The following is a 15,426-nucleotide window of genomic DNA, read 5'->3' as shown; positions in this document are numbered from 1 at the left end:
GGATCACTATTCGAGGCGGCACATATAAAGCTTATGGTTTGCTATAACTCTTGCTTGGTGGCTTTGGTCGATTGATACTCTACGAAGATACAAGGTATAGATCCTACACTTTGTGGTTATGCTTCTACTATAATTTTAATTTTGATCTTAATTCATGTTTATATCAATTCCCAATGGTATTTACCTATGATTGACCTTACAAAGTGATAAGCTCCCAATCCTCTTTCGACAGATCAAGAAATCCAACACAACCGTTTTCAAGCATACCTGCAACCACATAGAAGCACTTGACCTGCGTATCATCGGTTATACTTGAATGAAAAAAGGAAAAACAGAAACTAACCGTGTGCTTTTTTGAATACTTGTCAAATCGTTTAATAATCCCGAAGTAACTGAAAATATTCAGTCAGAAATGAAATTTATAAGTTTCTGCGTAAACAGGATAAGGAACCTACAACGCATAACGAAGACAAAATAACAGCAGAAGAAAAAATAATAAAAGCTCAACAGAAGTTATTCAGCCATCATTAATCATGGTACACCCAACTAAAAGATGCAATTCGAAAAACTTATCCGACTTCAGAACAATTGGAATGACTTATTTTCTGAAACCTTATATCGCTTAAAAGAGCAACACAAATGAAAAGGACAGATTCTAATTCTGATATAGTTTCCTGGTTTCTTCTTTCTAAGCCAACTAGTAACTTCTTCCATATCATAACTTAATTCGGGGGGGGGGGGAAGAAATTAATCATAAGTACACGTCATTTAAACAAATAAACCTAACCCGATATTTGAAAAGTCAAATCTTTCATATGCACCTATCATTTATTGGAAGAGACATTTTTATCACTTCACCGATGCAACATCGAAAACTATCCGCCGCCGATTATAAGCATGCCGAGAAGTTCCTGAAATTAAGTGCCAGCTTCAAACATTTGATCCACTTGAAGCAGTTAATATAAAAGGCGTGGAGAAAGAGCAATTTACTTACCGACAGGCAAACTTCCATTCTGCTTAACCCAAGAAAAAAGGACAATTAGTTCAAGTGTTTGCCGAAGTGTACGGCATGCATATAATACCCAAGAAAGCAGTGATTCAATGAAATGCTCAAACCACAATACATAACCAAAATGAATAAAACAACTCGGTCACAATCGATAAGTACTAGCGCAAATGTAATAGAAACTAGCAATATAAGCAAGCAATCATCAATAACCAAATCGAAAAGGACAGAAATTAAACCATAAACACAAAGTAAATAGAGAATACATGTTTGAATTTTGAAATGCATATTGTATTCTTGATAGTATCAAAAAGGTCTCTTAATGCATACATCTTTTCCAAATAGCACAGCTTTCAATGTCGGAGAGGACACTGCCACTTGGCATGCTACTAGCTTTAATGCAGCAGCATCTAATGACATCTTCAGCTTGCTGGGTTTGATGCCCAGTTTTCGCCTGCAGCCAGCTGCACCAAATTGAACAATCCTGCTAAATTTGTTAGATTGTACTCAGACTAAAGGTTTCAAAGGAACCATCAGCAGTGGCTTCAGCATTTCATATGAAGAAGGATTGATTTAAAACTTCAGATTTTACTATCAGTGAATGAAATGCCACAGAGAGTTGGGCAAGCACTCATACTGATAATCATAGGTCAGAGGCTCGCCCTTTTTTATATCTCGCAATGCAAATATGCCAATCCTTGTTTCACCATCAATTATCCTGAGGTTAAAAAACAAAACAAAGAGGTGTGAGATCAGCATATCACTTAAAATCAATGCAAGTCTACTAATATGGATAGGTATAGAACCATTTCTGCATCTCAGTATTGGGGCAGCAACTATGGTTTATATATCTGGATTTGTTCCCCTTGGACATGGCATCAATTACCATATCACGATTGATTTCACATAAGTAGAAATTGATTTCTCCATGATGCTTCATCTTCCAAAGCCTCTCCTCACATGTTTTGTCATCAATAACTACAGTGACAAAAGATTATCCAAAAATTTGCAAACTTCAAAAAAATAGAAACCTGATTATTATAGGGATAGCAACTACAGTGGATAGGGCCAGAGTTCTGTACCTTCCCCTACATACTCTATTACAAACTCTCCATGCTTAATATCTTCATCTGCCACAACGCGGCCCCACATTTCTCTGTCTACAAGTATTACCCTATTTAACTTCACACTTCAAAGAGTACAAACAACAAACGACAATTGAGAGTGGCCGGTTTCCAACAAAATATATAAGATTTTTTTATTAACAGTGCTATGTCAACGAATCCATGTTATACTCTTCAAATAGAAAAAGAGAAGGTAAAATAGGAAAGCTTAGCTATTATTTGGAAGAGATCAGCTCTTTCCCATATACTCCTACAGATCCTAAAGGGTTTCAACACTTGCAATAATCCTGGTCTGATGAGAACTTCAACAAAACACAAATTGAATCAAGATGATAATAAAGAAAATCAACACTATACCTGGATCAATTTCAATTTTTTGGTAGGTCGGCATTGGAAGGGTTTATTGAGTCATGAACTCCCACAGCTGCAGTCAGAAGAACAACTAGACAGTAGCATCCTGCGTATAGCAATAAAATTAAAAACGCAACTCCATACTACTTGTGCAGAGTAAGAATATAAATCATAATAAATGCACGAGTATGAAACATTACCAAATCGCATGTTACACCTCCACCCAAAAAAATAGTCTATCTGGTTTGTGAAGGTATCTAGGTAACAATGACATCAACTTCTAAAACAGTATTGATTTCAACAAAAGTGGCTGGGATTTTTTTTTCCTTTACTGGTTCTTTCTCAGTAACTCTCAATTCTTTGCTGATACAGTAGATTAGGTTGATGTCCACAACACTAAAAGATCAAAAAAGAGTTATCTACATACTAAATTTATAAGCTATGTTACTCAAACTAGTGTGAATGTTGTACATAGAGAGTATCTCACAAAGGTAGCTTCAATTGGTTCTAAATTTTTCCATGTATTATTTTGAGGGTCTGTTAAGGGTCACATCCCAAATCCCATGATCAGAAATGTGTTGAGCACAAGTGTCAAACACGGGTCCGAATAAGGTAGTTTATTAGAACTGTATACTTTCAAAGTTCTAAACCCTTATCCCGTGGATGCTATCACCAAAAAAAAACTCACTAACAGGCAAACACCCATCTAATTGCTGCAAAAGTTTACCAGCAATCGTAGCCAGACAATATAACAACCCTAGTTTCTACCAAGATGATAAAACATAAGCAGAAATTTCCCCAAACTTAACCCACTACAAATCCATAAAGCCGGGTTAATCAAACCTTCCACATGATATAATGTAAAAGAAAAGTACATAAGTAAAGATAAAAGCATCTTATAACAACAATTTTAGGGGCACGGTAGTCTTGTGCTGATATGGGGTTCTCATCCAATTATGACATACGATTTAAGGCTCAAGATGAAATACACTTCAACAAATCCAAAAAGAATCACTTATAATGTGGTTCAATAGTGAATTCTGATCAACAAAGACAAATCTTACCCACAGTGGCAATCTCTGCCACACACAGAGGAACCAGATGATGAAGTGCAAGAACAGAAGATACCATCATCGTCCAGGCGCCTTTTAATCCTCTTTGTGAGATATATGTCTTAAAGTTGTTAAACCAACAAAATAATAGTATATAGAAAAATATGATCAACGAAAAGTCAAATCTCTTAGAAAACAAAAATGGAAACTACAAGATAAAGGTCAGAGGGCATGATAAGGGCCATTCAATGATAAACCTGAGTTGTGGAGGAAGAACAGTTATGAACTTCTATGAAAAGGATTCTGTGCCTTCTAAAGGTGTACGGTGTAGGTTTCGACTTATTAAACCAATCTGGTAGTTCAAAATCAACTAGATGTCCAATTTTCTTCAACAACTTATTGAATGCGTAACCAATGTGACTGCAATCAGAATTATGGTAAACAAGGAAAATCCAATAAGAAAATTTACCATATCTTTAACATATATATATATATAATTGCTTCAAAAATCCAACAGAACCACAATGTACTGACTGCTAAATTTTTTAAAAAAGAAGAAGTAGAATTAATGAGACCAATGGCAGGCAGAAAAATGTAAAGTAAACCTTCTTTGTAGCAGGCATGGCCTCTCAAGTATTTTAAAGGCAAAGAATATCTAACAATAATTACCTACACAAACCAAAATGAAAGAATCAGTATTCAATGGCAAAGTAGAAATGTTACAAATAGTAGCTGTGTGACTCAAAATCAATAATTTTACAAATTCCCACGACAGATTCGGTTTTCCCGGGGCAAAAAACTCTCTTTTTAGCCAAATTTACACCCAGAAGTGCAATTCCTAACTTATGATAAAAAAGGACCCATGAACAATAATAATGCAAAGAAAATCAAAATCAGCTCATAGTTAAGATAGAACTCACAATTGCCGGAGAACTTAGGGGAAGCTCAAATACAGATTTGTATACTTAAAGCAGCCATTTTTTTTCAGTGGCAACAAAAAATGGGAGTGGGGAGGAGGAGGAAGTGAAGTTGGTGGACAGAGAAGAAATGTGTGGGTTATCGGTGTCGATTTCGATACCAAGGTTGAAGAAGATGAAAAGTGAAAACTAAGGGAACAAGAACGTAAATCTACGAGATCCAAACTACATTGGAAACCGGACGAGTTAAAGCACCGTCGCTTTATCTTTGTTTTTTTGGGTTAATTACTGATAAAGCCCTCGTAATATAATTAAATAATTAATTGAGTCTTTCTAGAAAAAAATCGGAAAGAGTAGCTTCAAGTGTTATAATTACCAAATTTCTATCGCCTAATTCAAAATTTCTTCTTTATTTCTTTCGAACTGTCATGATACCCTCACTATTATAATTACCAAATTTCTATTCAAATTAAAATAGATGAATCGTCATCCTCTTCTATTATCATTGTCTCTCTCATTAGACATCAACACTCACTACATTAACTTAATAGTTTAATTAAACATACGTCAAATTTAGAAATATAATCGTTTGCATTATCTATAAGGAAATAGCATTCTCTATAACTCATAAGTCTGCAAAGTATCATTTGTTAAATAATTAACCGTGAATTCTCTTAATAGGTTCGATATTATTTTCTCGAGACGTTTATGTCATTTAAGAAATATCATATGATTTACGGTATGTGTTCAAACCTCCTAACAGTAAAAACTTTTAATTTTCCTTAACAAGGTTTCTTGCAACTCTTGACATGATTCTAATTATGTAAGTTATCTTAAATAATTTTTTTACGTCTTTTCTATAATATAATAGATAAAATCGAAGTTAAAACAGCACATATACAATTCGAAAAGTGTAACCCCCTAGACCCGGCCTATGCGTTTCGACTAAGTCTAGTAGATCACATTATGATTATTAAAGACATTTTCCGAAACCGTTATTCCATCAATATAAAATCACATTATAAATAACATGAAATTATAAACAAATTATACTATCAAAATCCAACTCGTAAATATAGTACCCATAAATAATAATTTAATTTAAAACATGTCTTCAAATTCAAAATCACAATAAACTGAGCAGTAATAGCAAAAAGAGTTATCATTATAAAATCCGATATTTTAAAATAAGGTCTATGTCACCAAAATAAAGTCAACTTGCAAGATAAAAACATTACAATTTGATTTACTTCAAGAGATATGTTGATCCTCCAAGTGCTCGAACCGAGGTATCTAACCAACAGTATCTGAAAGGGGGAAAACATTTTCAAAAGGTGAGCTAGGCTCAATGTGTCCCAACATTTCCATAAAATCACAATAGGTACAAATCATAGTCCAGTAATCTCACAAATTCGTAAAAGAGTTTAACTTTTGAAAATCATAGTTTAAACCCTTTTCTGGTACACACCATCAGTAGTTCCCAAAATTATTTTCCATATAGCTTACTTTATGCACATAGCAAAAAGAAAGCCGACTTAAGGATAGGCTCTGAAGCTTGTATCCTTAAGCCCAAGTCAATAAGTCCATATAGCTTACCCTAAGCACACAGCAAAGGAAAGCCGACCTAATGAAACATCTTGGGGCCCTCAAGAGTCACATTAGGCCCATTTAGCTTGATCAGAGCTATTCCATCGTAATTCAATTCCAAAATTCAATTGCACCGTGACATAAATTCCATAAATCCAAAAACATGGTAATCATATACCATTTCAAAACAAAAATTAGATAGCAGCCATATTCCATAAATTGTCACATAAAATTGGTGCATCCATAAAACAATAACCAATGAATTCGGTGTACCACATATTAAAACCAATAAAACAGTTCAGTAATAAGTAGGGAACACACCTCGACAATAGGTTCAAATAGCAAATCTACTGATTGCTGGTTTCACCACGCTCTGCTACAGTTTTCGAACGCGTGAATAATGGCACACGTGGTTTAACTGATCTAGAAGAGCTGGGTCGAGCTGTCGAACGATCCGGAGAGTCTCTTGTACCTTCAAACAATAATAATCTATCAGTCCCAAATACTATTTAATTGTTCAAAAACTAGACTTCTTAAGTATATAAGCATTTTTTTGGGTTTGACTATCAATTTGGGGTATTTCGAGTCTGAATTTGGCCAAACGGATTGCGGAATCGGAATCAGGACGTCAAAAACATAAAGTATGACTTTTCGAAGATTCAGATTCTTGGTCAAAGTCAAAGTCAACCACTTTGACCGTCGATTTGGAGGCCTCCGGGTTCGAATTTGACAAAACGGACAGCGGAAACGGATTCGGCACGTCGAAAACTATCAGAATAGGTATACTCAGAAAAGATTAACGGTCGTTTAATGCTCGATCAAAGCCATTTTAAGTTTTGGTCAAAGAAAGTCAACGGTCGGGTCAGACTGGTTCAGACCGGTTCAGACCGGTCAAACCGGTTCGAACCGGTCGAAACCGGTCAAACCGGTCAGAACCGGTTAAAAACCAGTTAAACCGGTTTCCAGCAGCCACTCTCCCTACGGCGGCGCGTGTGGCGCGTGAAGCGTCCTCCGGGGCCCTAAAAATCCCGGAAAAATTTCTAAAAATTATTTTGAGCGATTTAGAGATACTTACAATGATCGGTTCAAATTTTTGAACGGCGAAGAGCTCGATTTCAAATCGGCCGAATCTTTGACTGCACCACCTCCTCACGCGCCCGCCGTTGGCGGCGGACAAGGTTGACACCGGTGGACTCGAAACAACACAAGGAACACGATGGTGCAGGAGGTGTCGTAAACTGAGCAACGGTCGGCGGTGAATTTGAGATTTTCTCGGTGATAGAGCTAAAAAAAAACGTCGATGCTTTGACTTGAAATTCCCGACGTTTAGCAGCGTTTCGCTTCAATTAATTTAAGGGGATTGTTCCTGACTCGATAATGAACACGATGGTGGTTTCAATTTGACGATCGGATGTCGAACGGCGTCGGAATCGGACTTGAAAGTCGAGGTGCGGGAGGAGTGAAAGTTTAAGAAAAGCTTTTGTGTTTTCTGATTGAAATCAGAAAACACGTTAAGTTATAAACCAACCTGCCGACACTTTTAGGGGAAATTCAAGGCTTGGTCCCTGAATTTCCTTTACTTCGAAAATGGCATACAAGTTTTCATAAATTATACTTTAGTCACTTAATTTCACCCATTTTCACAATTTACCTCCAATTTCAATTAATATTATTTTGTAAATAGTCGGGTTGTTACAATTCTCCCCCTCTACAAGAAATTTCGTCCTCGAAATTTACCTTATGAGAATAGTTGAGGAAACTGAGCCTCCATTGACTCCAATGTCTCCCAAGTAGCTTCTGAGGGGCCTCGATTACTCCACTGAACTTTGACCATTGGAATTTGCCTATTCCGAAGAACTCGTTCATCTCTCTCTAAGATCTGAATGGGCTCCTCTTCATATGACAAATCAGGTCTCAGTTCTACTTCTTTAACCTGAATAATGTGACCTGGATCTGGACGGAATCTCCTCAACATTGATACATGAAAGACATCATGAATACGACTTAGCTCAGAAGGCAACTCAAGCTGATATGCAACAGGTCCTACCCTCTTCAAGATACGAAATGGTCCAATAAATCTTGGACTCAATTTACTCTTACGCCCGAATCTCAATACTTTCTTCCAGGGTGAAACTTTCAAAAAGACCTGATCTCCTACCTCAAACTGTATATCCTTCCTTCTTTGATCTGCATAAGATTTCTGCCTATCAAATGCCTCTTTCAGACGGTCACGGATTAATCTGACTGTGTCCTCCGTCTCTCGCACTAACTCAGGTCCCAACGTTTTCCTATCACGCAACTCAGTCCAATATATCGGAGTGTGACATTTACGCCCATAGAGTGCTTCATAAGGTGCCATACGAATGCTGGTCTGATAACTATTATTGTAAGCAAATTCAGCCAACGGCAAAAAGTTCTCCCAACTACCATGAAAATCGATTACGCAACCCTGCAACATATCCTCCAGAATCTGAATTACTCTCTCAGATTGACCATCAGTTTGTGGATGAAAGGATGTACTATAATCCAATCTTGTTCCCAAAGTCGTATGTAACGCCTTACAAAATCTCGAAGTAAATCTCGGATCTCGATCAGAAGTAATAGACAATGGAACACCATGCAATCTGACAATCTCTGAAATATACAATCTTGCCAGCTTATCCAAAGTATAATTTACTCGCACAGGAATGAAGTGAGCTAACTTTGTAAGTCTGTCAACAATCACCCAAACTGAATCTTTTTTCGAATGAGTCATAGGCAAGCCAGTAACAAAATCCATAGTAATACGCTCCCATTTCCATTCAGGAATCTTGATAGGCTGTAAAAAACCTGATGGATGTTGATGTTATGCCTTAACTTGCTGACAAGTCAAACACCTAGCCACAAAGTCAGATATGTCTTTCTTCATCCCAATCCAATGATACCTCTCTCTCAAATTCCGGTACATCTTATCTCCTCCGGGGTGCATAGCATATGGACTACTATGAGCCTCAGTAAGGATAGTCTGCCTCAACTCAGCATCATCAGGCACACAATATCTACCTTTAAAGCATAAAACTTCATCCTGATCAATTATGTAATCTGAGTTTGTCCCCTGCTCTACTTGCTCAAAGATGGAAAGCAATGAGCTATCAAGGGGCTGCTTAGCTTTGATCTCATCAACCAAGGTCGGCTTAACTTGCAATTCTGCTAACAAAGTGCCATCATCATATAAATTCATCTTGGCCATTAAAGACCTCAACTCCGATACTGTCTTTCGACTCAAAGCATCCGCTACAATGTTAGCTTTACCAGGGTGGTAATCAATCACGCAATCATAATCCTTTAGAAGCTCTAACCAGCGACGCTGTCTCAAATTAAGTTCCTTCTGGGTCAGAAGATACTTTAAGCTCTTATGATCCGTGAAAATGTAACACTTCTCTCCATAAAGATAGTGTCACCAAATCTTCAAGGCAAAAATTACTGCTGCCAACTCTAAATCGTGAGTAGGATAGTTACTCTCATGCGGCCGCAGTTGACGGGATGCATAAGCCACCACCTTACTTTCCTGCATTAAAACACAACCAAGTCATGAATGTGAAGCATCACTATACACTGTAAAATCCTTCCCGGACTCTGGTTGAATCAACTCCGGTGCTTGAGTCAAAACCGCCTTTAATTTCTCAAAGCTCTCCTATTGTGCCTCGCCCCAGTTAAACGACACATTCTTCCTTAACAACTTTGTCAAATGAGAAGCAATGATCGAGAAGCCCTCAACAAAATGTAGATAATAACCAGCCAAGCCCAAGAAACTGCGGATCTCAGATATGTTCTTAGGTCGTTTCCAATTCATAATAGCCTCTATCTTGCTGGGATCGACCTGAACACCTCGCGCAGAAATAATATGCCCCAGAAACGACACTTCTTGAAGCCAAAACTCACACTTGCTTAGTTTGGCATATAGACGATGCTCTCTCAAAGTCCGCAGAACGATCTTCAAATGCTCGTCATGCTCTGCCCCAGTACAAGAATATATCAGAATATCGTCAATGAAGACCACCACAAATTGATCCAAATATGGTCGGAACACCCGATTCATCAAATCCATGAAAGCTGCAGGAGCGTTCGTCAAACCAAAAGGCATCACTAAAAATTCATAATGACCATATCTAGTGCGAATGGCCGTTTTTGCAACTTTAGATCCTTTAACTTTCAATTGATAATACCCCGAACGAAGATTAATCTTAGAGAATACAGTAGCTCCTCGCAATTGATCAAATAAGTCATCAATCCTGGGTAATGGGTATTTATTCTTGACCGTCATCTTGTTCAATTTCCGATAGTCAATACATAATCTTAGCGACCCATCCTTCTTTTTCACGAATAGAACTGGAGCTCCCCATGGTGAAGTACTATGTCGGATAAATCCTCGATCGAATAATTCTTGCAATTGGACTTTCAACTCCTTAAGTTCCTTTGGAGCCATACGATAAGATGCCATAGAAATAGGTGAAGATCCCGAATAAGTCTCAATCTCAAACTCTACCTCTCTGTCAGGAGGTAACCCAGGCAACTCCTCCGGAAAAACATCAGGAAACTCGCTAACTGTACGAATCTCCTCGATCGTGGACAATGCACCTTTGGTGTTCAAAATACAAGCAATAAAGGTCTCATATCCCTTCTGGATCATACGATCAATTTCCATCGCTGAAACTATATTGGAGAGATAACCACGCCGTTCACCAATTAACACAACAGTCCGACCATCTGAAGTCTTCAGAGTAGCCTACTTGTATTCGCAATCCAGCTTTACCTTGTGTTTATTCAACCAATCCATTCCAAGAATTAGATCGAACTCCCCTAAAGGAAGTTTCATAAGATCAGCGAGAAAAATTTCTCCCTGAACCTCGAGAGGACAACGCCGAAATACTTTATTCACTAATACCGCTTGTCCTACTGTACTTGTAACTGTAACAGTATTTTCAGTGTTCTCGATCGGAATCTGAAGGTTTCGAGATACTGAGCTCGATACATAGGAGTGAGTGGAGCCATTGTCCAATAATGCAAAGTATGGGGTAGAATAAATAGTAAATGTACCTGCAATAACCTCAGGCTCATCTCTGTCATCACGAAGTTTAGTTGCATAAACCAAAGCTGGATGTCTAGCCTCAGAAGCTGTTGGCCCTCTATTTTGCTGAGTTCGGGCTCTACTGTCTGTCCTGGACGTTGATCCTCGAGTCTTTCTTTGACTACGATCTCTAATTGGGGTCTGTACTGTAGTCTGCGAACGCACAAGAGTTTGGGTAGTGGTCTACTCAAACAAAACTAGCTGAGGACAATCCCTCCGATAATGACCACTAGATCCACACTGATAGCAAAGACTCATCTTCTTACGATACTCTCCTGAGTGCTGTTTACCACAATACTCACAAAGGGGCCCATTATAATACGACGAGTAACCGCCTCGACTGCCAACTAACGGTGAGGATGTTGCAGGCCTGAAACGTGTATTGCTTCTCTGAGGGGCTGAAGTACGAGTCCTCTTCCCGGACTGTGCTGATGACTCCATCGGGCTTGAAAATTGTTTAGATCGTTCCTGATCAACACGCTCTCTACCAGAAGCTAAAACCTCCACCTCTTCAACATCTTTGGCTCTGCCCACCAGCACATCAAATATTTCATCCTGATGGGTTACAACTTGCCTACGCAGCTCGTATCTGAGTCCAAGGGTAAATTTACGACATCGATCTCTCTCAGTAAGTACCATACTGAATCCATACTTCAGCAACTTCAAGAACTCGATCTCATACTCAGAAACAGTCATGTCTCCCTGAACCAAGTCTTGAAACTGTTGTCGTCTCTCAGCTAAGTAGCGCTCTCCCAGAAAACGACTCCGAAAGCGATCCTTAAAGAAATTCCAGGTCAAACGATCGGTAGGAACACTACTGATCACTGACTCCCACCAAGTGTAGGCATTACCATCTAACATTGCTACAGCACCCAGATATCTCTTAGTTGAGTCCAAACCCAACTGATCCATGCGTCTCACTGTATCCTGGAGCCAATCCTCAGCTTCAGTAAGAGCTCCACCAATCTATCCCCCAAAAGTTCTAACTCCATTGGCAATCAACGTCTGCGAAATAGGAACCTCAGATACAACACCAGTAGCTCTAACTGCTCCCTGTATTAACTGCAGAAACTGTCTACTAAAATTCTCATCCAATGCAACTCCAGTAGACTCTGAGTCAATATCGGTCGCTCCTATGATCGGTGTAGTCATGTCAATACCATCGGTAGGTAGCATATTCGTTGGGGTCGTAGGAGCAGGATCACCTATCGGAGGTGGGGGATCTACTCGTATCTCATCAATCGGATCTGCAAATCTAGCCACTCGACCTCGTCCACGACTAGTTCGACGACCACGTCTAGCACTCATTTTGGTAGATCTCGAGATTACTACAGAAGATAAACTTAAGGTTAGATAAGCACTTGGAGTCTCGAACATAGTTAAAATCTTAATAACTTTGTGACATGGCCTTAGTAACTCGTTTTGCAAAATATTTCAAAACTGTATTTTCAATGTGGACTCATATACAGTCCGAGGGTTAAAAACCAAAAGCTCTGATACCAATAAATGTAACCCCCCTAGACCCGGCCTATGCGTTTCGACTAAGTCTAGTGGATCACATTATGATTATTAAAGACATTTTCCGAAACCGTTATTCCATCAATATAAAATCACATTATAAATAACATGAAATTATAAACAAATTATACTATCAAAATCCAACTCGTAAATATAGTACCAATAAATAATAATTTAATTTAAAACATGTCTTCAAATTCAAAATCACAATAAACCGAGCAGTAATAACAAAAGAGTCATCATTATAAAATCTGATATTTTAAAATAAGGTCTATGTCACCAAAATAAAGTCAACTTGCAAGATAAAAACATTACAATCTGATTTACTTCAAGAGATATGTTGATCCTCCAAGTGCTCGAACCGAGGTATCTAACCAACAGTATCTGAAAGGGGGGAAAACATTTTCAAAAGGTGAGCTAGGCTCAGTGTGTCCCAACATTTCCATAAAATCACAATAGGTACAAATCATAGTCCAGTAATCTCACAAATTCGTAAAAGAGTTTAACTTTTGAAAATCATAGTTTAAACCCTTTTCTGGTACACCATCAGTAGTTCCCAAAATTATTTTCCATATAGCTTACTTTATACACATAGCAAAAAGAAAGCCGACTTAAGGATAGGCTCTGAAGTTTGTATCCCTAAGCCCAAGTCAATAAGTCCATATAGCTTACCCTAAGCACACAGCAAAGGAAAGTCGACCTAATGAAACATCTTGGGGCCCTCAAGAGTCACATTAGGCCCATTTAGCTTGATCAAAGCTATTCCATCGTAATTCAATTCCAAAATTCAATTGCACCGTGACATAAATTCCATAAATCCAAAAACATGGTAATCATATACTATTTCAAAACAAAAATTAGATAGCAGCCATATTCCATAAATTGTCACATAAAATTGGTGCATCCATAAAACAATAATCAATGAATTCGGTGTACCACATATTAAAACCAATAAAACAGTTCAGTAATAAGTAGGGAACACACCTCGACAATAGGTTCAAATAGCAAATCTACTGATTGCTGGTTTCACCACGCTCTGTTACAGTTTTCGAACGCGTGAATAATGGCACACGTGGTTTAACTGATCTAGAAGAGCTGGGTCGAGCTGTCGAACGATCCGGAGAGTCTCTTGTACCTTCAAACAATAATAATCTATCAGTCCCAAATACTATTTAATTGTTCAAAACTAGACTTCTTAAGTATATAAGCATTTTTCGGGTTTGACTATCAATTTGGGGTATTTCGAGTCTGAATTTGGCCAAACGGATTGCGGAATCGGAATCAGGACGTCGAAAAACATAAAGTATGACTTTTCAAAAATTCAGATTCTTGGTCAAAGTCAAAGTCAACCACTTTGACCGTCAATTTGGAGGCCTTCGGGTTCGAATTTGATGAAACGGACAGCGGAAACAGATTCGGCACGTCGAAAACTATCAGGATAGATATACTTGGAAAAGATTAACGGTCGTTTAATGCTCGGTCAAAGCTATTTTAAGTGTTGGTCAAAGAAAGTCAACGGTCAACGGTCGGATCGGGTCGGGTCAATGGTCGGGTCAGACCGGTCAAACCAGAACCGGTTGAAACCGGTTAAATCGATTTCCAGCAGCCACTCTCCCTGCGGCGGCGCGTGTGGCGCGTGAGGCGTCTTCCGGGGCCCTAAAAATCTCAGAAAAATTTCTAAAAATTATTTTGAGCGATTTCGAGATACTTACAACGATCGGTTCAAATTTTTGAATGGCGGAGAGCTCGATTTCAAATCGGCCGAATCTTTGACTGCACCACCTCCTCACGCACCGCCGTCGACGGCGGACAAGGTTGACACCGGTGGACTCGAAACGACACAAGGAACACGATGGTGCAGGAGGTGTCGTAAACTGAGCGACGGTCGACGGTGAATTTGAGATTTTCTCGGCGATAGAGCTAAAAAAAACGTCGATGCTTTGACTTGAAATTCCCGACGTTTAGCAGCGTTTCGCTTCAATTAATTTAAGGGGATTGTTCCTGACTCGATAACGATCACGATGGTGGTTTCAATTTGATGATCGGATGTCGAACGGCATCGGAATCGAACTTGAAAGTCGAGGTGCGGGAGGAGTGAAAGTTTAAGAAAAGCTTTTGTGTTTTCTGATTGAAATCAGAAAACACGTTAAGTTATAATCAAACCTGTCGACACTTTTAGGGGAAATTCAGGGCTTGGTCCCTGAATTTCCTTTACTTCAAAAATAACATACAAGTTTTCATAAATTATACTTTACTCATTTAATTTCACCCATTTTCACAATTTACCTCCAATTTCAATTAATATTATTTTGTAAATAGTCGGGTTGTTACAAAAAGATAATATAGACCTACGGAAGGGTTTACGACTAACTTACTGACGAACATAACTACAGAGTCTTCTCTCAAAGGAGTCAAAGAATTCCCCTCAAGGGGACTAATTTATAATTTCAAAATTTGTTAAGGGATTGAAGCAAAAAAAAATTCATTTTTTGGGGAATAAGACACTGCTAAGTGCTAACCCCTAACAGTAACACCCTTGCATGTCCAGGTATGGTTCGTATAGACTGTAATTCTTATGATCCCCTATATGAGGTTTAATTCTTCCTTCAGTCCCTATGCTCTTCGCGCTTCTAAAATTTAATCATATACTGATCTCTCTATCTCCTTATCTGATTAAGAAATTAAATTTTAAATTTAAGTTCGAATTAACAATACTACCAACAATTTTTTAATTTAAATAATGACATTTTAATATTCAAATATC

At 38.3% G+C, this 15,426-nt stretch overlaps 1 pseudogene; it reads right to left on the bottom strand.

Moving 5' to 3' along the window:
- Nucleotides 1-227: 227 nt before the first annotated feature.
- On the bottom strand, nt 228-4,604 carry LOC120214185 (annotated as a pseudogene).
- Nucleotides 4,605-15,426: the final 10,822 nt, after the last annotated feature.

Source organism: Hibiscus syriacus, unplaced genomic scaffold (assembly GCF_006381635.1).
Source record: "Hibiscus syriacus cultivar Baekdansim isolate YM2019G1 unplaced genomic scaffold, ASM638163v2 tig00000757_pilon, whole genome shotgun sequence".
NCBI classification, from domain to species: domain Eukaryota; kingdom Viridiplantae; phylum Streptophyta; class Magnoliopsida; order Malvales; family Malvaceae; genus Hibiscus; species Hibiscus syriacus.
Note: the sequence above shows the minus strand (reverse complement) of the source record. Positions and strands in the feature narration are given on the sequence as shown.